The 4889-nt window shown below is 40.8% G+C and overlaps 1 protein-coding gene across 1 annotated transcript in view; it reads left to right on the top strand.

The window, feature by feature from the left end:
- Positions 1–4889, top strand: part of slc12a4 (solute carrier family 12 member 4) — a 39633-nt gene that overhangs the window by 668 nt on the left and 34076 nt on the right. The window lies entirely within an intron of this gene.

Below are 4889 nucleotides of genomic sequence, written 5' to 3'. Positions count from 1 at the left end.
CATGGAGCTAATGAGTGTTAATGTAAGAGAACCACATAAATATGTATCTACGTGTGTTGATAACCATATTATTTATGTGTGTAGGGTTGTCAAACCTAATCTGTGCCCCTTCCACTGTGTGGAAAAACCACATCAAACCTAGTCAAGTTAAAGACATTCCAATAGTGGTAGTAAGTTGATTAGGTCTTCCCACAGTTTAAGTAATTTCTTGCTAGCTGCACCAAATATGCCAAACTGTGTAACTTCATATTAAAGTCTTAGGACGTAAAGCCGCCAATCGATGCGTGCATAAGAACACATTCTTTCATGCATGTTTTCTTACGCATCTTTCATGAGAAAGCCGGTTCACACACACACACACACACACAACTCTGTGTCCACACACAATGCAAAACTTCCATTGCAGACCACAAAAATCTGATACAATCCTCGGGAGGGTTACTGGAGGTTGAATGTTTAAAAATAGACAGTTTCCCACACATTTTCGTTTAATTTCTAAAATTACCAGTTGGGCACAAAACAGCCATTCCGTCCATCTATTGTTCACCATAGGTCTCCATCATTTTCATTGTTTATGTTCAACACGGTATTGATGACATTTACAGGGGTGATATGAAGTTGATTTTGCAATTTAGAGTACGGTTTTTCCAATCTTCACAGTGAGGATAAGACCGCTGGGGGCGTACTTAGCATGATGATATTTCATTGTGAATTAAATGTACACTATTGCAACTGAGGACATTTGTGTTTATTCAATCATTACAAATAAATTAAAACAAGATATTCATCAGTCAGTGAGATTAAGTTATGCTGACCTTACTGTCAGTTTACATCCATGCTTATCTCTTAACATCAATAACAGGGAGAGCTCTAGATCGAATCGTCTTGACACAGAATAAAAATGAATCAATACAGAAAAAGATCCAAAAGGACTTATAAAACAAAGTGCAAAGAGGATGCCTACTTATGAAATAAACTGCACTACTTGTTCCAATTGTACTAATAAGCACTGATATGAAATAAAAAGCTTTATATTCATTTTGTCTACTATGGTAACACCAAAGGCTCAGTACAGCTCTCTTATTCCCTGTGCTTGTTTTATGTGAATTTACATTTAATGTGTGTGCACCAGGACTGTAAAAAATGGTTTAATTAAGCATGTGGATGTGTATGGTTGTGCATGGACGTATGTGTAACAAAAATTAATTCCTTCGTTATTATCAATCCATCATCTTGTCCACTTATCCGGTATCGAGGCAGGGGTGAGAGCTCCAGCAGTGGACCCCAAATCTCTTCTGAGCCACATTAACCAATCCACTGGGGATCCGAGGCGTTCCCAGGCCAGGTTGGGATTATCCCTCCCTAGTCATGGGTCTTCCCGAGGCTCCTCCAGATGGACGTAACTGGAAAACCTCTCTAGGGAGGCGCCCCCATCTTACCAGATTCACAAACCACCTCAACTGCCTCTTTATTTAGAGTTAGTGTAATGGTTTGAATTTTGTCTTTTAAGGGCTTTTACACTATTGATAATAAGTGGCAGTTCTGGCTCATTTATACAAGGTGCCAGACTGGGCCAGTTGTTCTTTTGGAGGCGCCAGTTAAATTACCATGAAACTAAGTGATGGACGTGTGTTCATAAGCGGCATCTTGGGATGAGAAATGTTAAGGAAGCCAAGTGAGATGGGCAAGATTACTAAAAATAGGTAATAAAATGTAACACACATGCAGTTGGCCTGCCTTGACTCATGCTTGTTGAAATGAACCCAACCCGTTTTAAGCTAGGCGCTCTGAGGCAAGGTAAAGCGGTGAAAATATTATCAACAGTGTATACTAAAATGATAAATAAATGAATAAAGACCAGTGTTTGTGGACCAAACCTGAGTAAAAGCAAACTAAAATTGTAAATACTTGTCCGGTGGGAAAAAAACACCTCAAAGGGATAATCATGTTGTTCTATGTCCTCTGGATGGTAGTGTAGGCAATAGCTACTTGATTAGCCAATGTCTATCTATGCTGATTTTGTTTTCAGTTTAAGTTTTTTGCTCAGTGCCAAAATATTGTTTACGCATCTTTATGGAAAACAAAATGTTGGAGAATCTCTTGGTGGGCTCGACTACTTTTAATGTTGTGAACTGAACTTATAATCTAGAAAAACACAATTACATGTGTTCCTATATGGAAAAAGGGATGTGGGGGGAAGAGAGGGAAGTGGATAACCGAGATAAGCAGATGACGGTTGAAAGTCCCCAGTCACTGTGTGCTTGCGGCTTAAATTTGTGTTACAATTTCCATCCATCCTCATGGGGAGTGTTCCCAAAAGTGTATTTTAGAAGCTCTAAGAAAAGGATTGCCAAATAGTTAGACATTAGACTTTCCTTTCATAGCACCCTAATTTGTTTCTTCCGTCTAGAGTAATTTGTAGTGCATTGCAAACTGAGATAGAAATGTGTTAATTAGTCTAAGCAAGCCTAGTTCAGATGGACCACAGGTATGTAATGTTAGAAACACTTTCAAAAAGTAAACTTACTCATGACTTTCTGGTACTAAACTGTTATATATAGATTTCACAAAGGTATCCCTGATTTCTTAACATTTATTGAATGCCAGCATGAATCAACATGTACAGTATAACGGACCTTGTGCGTTACAATCATGTATATTGAGGTGTACATAAATACACCTACTCACTGCTACACAGTAGCAATTCTAGACCTTTTTAGGGGGGGCCCTTAAGCCCCCATCATTTTTTTTTTTAATCAATTTTATTGCTTCAAGTAAGAGTTTGCGAACTTGTCTGTTAGTGACAGATAGAGGATGGATACCGACCCGAGCCCGACGGGACGACGGGACCCACGGGTCGGGCGGTTCGAACTGATTTTTAGAAAGGATGCTGGTCGGGGTCGGGCTCGGTCACATCAGCGCGATAAGGTGACATTTTGAATTAAAACAGTTATTATGTAGGTAAGCAATGGGCCTGTTTCACCTGATGAGATGTTCGTTTGGATTTAAATAAATGTCGAATATTACCCTAACATCCGTCTTCCGTGTGCGGAGTTGTTTTTAAACTAGCTGTGACAACGAAAGACGTTCGTATTAAGCCATGTGGCAGCGCAACGATGGAAGAAAAGAAAAAAAGAAGTTGGGCAGGAGATTTAAAACTATTGAAAACGAAGGAAAGTCAGCTGTGTGAAGGTTTTACATAGTTGTCAAGGCCGATAGTGATGGACCTGTGGTTCTGTTCAATGGAAGGTTCCCAATGCCTTCCTCACATGCTTTATAAAAGCGGCTTTCCACAACAAAAAATCGTACATTGTCATTAGTTGAGAAACAATGCGATTTTAACTGTGTCGGGCTCGGGTCGGGCTCGGACATAAATATCTTAATGCTGTGGGCTTGGGTCGGGTTCGGTTACTGCTGTCGGACGCGGGCCGGGCTCGGACAGAAAAATCCGCCGATCCGCACTCTAGTGACAGAGGGCAAAAATTAAGGTTCAAAGAAACAGGTCAACGTCCTGTGTCGCTGTCGCCAATGTGCACTGTAACCCAGCAACACATAATGCAAACTAGGGATGAGCGAGTACTCGGCTGAAACGAGTATCGGTACGGATAAAGCACTTTGTTCCGAGTACAAGTATTATCCGAGTAAAACGTCAATATCCGTGCTTGGATTCAATGAAATTCTCCATTGACTGTGTCTCCGTTTGTGATAGGCTAGTCACAGTGCCAGTCACAATGCCTCTCCCTTACACTATCTATGATAGGTAGTCCCACGCGCCCTCCCCTACACTATTCTGGATTGGTAGTCCCAGCGCCCCTCCCTACACAGAACCCGTTGCTGTGTGCCTCTCACTCGCACACGGGACACTAGAGGGGATACTGCAAAATTTGGTATCGATCCGATACCAAATACATATAGGGGCGTATTGCCGATACCGATACCATACGATACTTTTACTTAAAAAAATACTTTTGTGTAGGGGAGAGCATTTCATTATTTCTGAGGTGAATGAATGATCAATTTTTAGGAATATTTTTATTAATGTATGAAGTGCACAAATTATTAGTTATTAGGCACTGTAGAATTAATACAAACCAAATTTTACCGCCTTTTTAAAAATAAATAATAAAGGATAACAAAATTCTCCCTTTTTTCGGTTTTAAAATCAATGGAAGTGGATTGAGTTCCTCCTCATTTCTCGTTTTGAGATCAGCATTTTCTTGTCTGTTTTTAAGTGTCTGTTAGGTTTGTAGTGTTGCCACAGTATCGAACGCTCTTTTACACGTATCACAAGTTGCAGTATTATCATTAGTGCCGTAAAATGCTTCACACAACATCTTCTCCTTCTCGGCCATCTGATCTCTCATTAACGTGCATCAAGTCTCGCTGTTCCTCTGCCGTTGTGTCAGGAGTCACGTGACGACACAACAACGAATCACAGCAGAGGAGCAGGTGTGGGGGAGGGAGCAATGGGGCCAAGATGTGAAAGCGGCGTTGTCTAGGAAGGTGGAAGACACAAGCAAAGTATAGTGAACGTAGAGGAGAGCTATCTAAATTAAAATATCGATTCATTTACAGTTGTATCGATCAAATACCAATACCAGCGTTGGCATCGATACTATCGATTTAGACGATCCGCCCACCCTACGGGACACGGAGAAGTGAACAGCTCACCCTTTCTGGTCCGCGGGACTTTTTCTGTTAACATTTAGGGTTTCTTCAAGCTTCAGGTTTGTTTTATACTTCAGTTTGAACTAGTACCTAGTAACCAGGAGACTTCTGGTAACCGTGGAGTTTGTTCAGACATAGTGCTTGGTAGAATGCTACTCGTGGTGCATCTCTGCCGTCGGAGTTTTTATTTTTTATTTTTTTTAAACCGCCTGCTGGCTCTA

Source organism: Etheostoma spectabile, chromosome 1 (assembly GCF_008692095.1).
Source record: "Etheostoma spectabile isolate EspeVRDwgs_2016 chromosome 1, UIUC_Espe_1.0, whole genome shotgun sequence".
Taxonomy (NCBI): domain Eukaryota; kingdom Metazoa; phylum Chordata; class Actinopteri; order Perciformes; family Percidae; genus Etheostoma; species Etheostoma spectabile.
The sequence above is the reverse complement of the archived record's forward strand: the minus strand, read 5'-3'. Positions and strand labels throughout refer to the sequence as shown.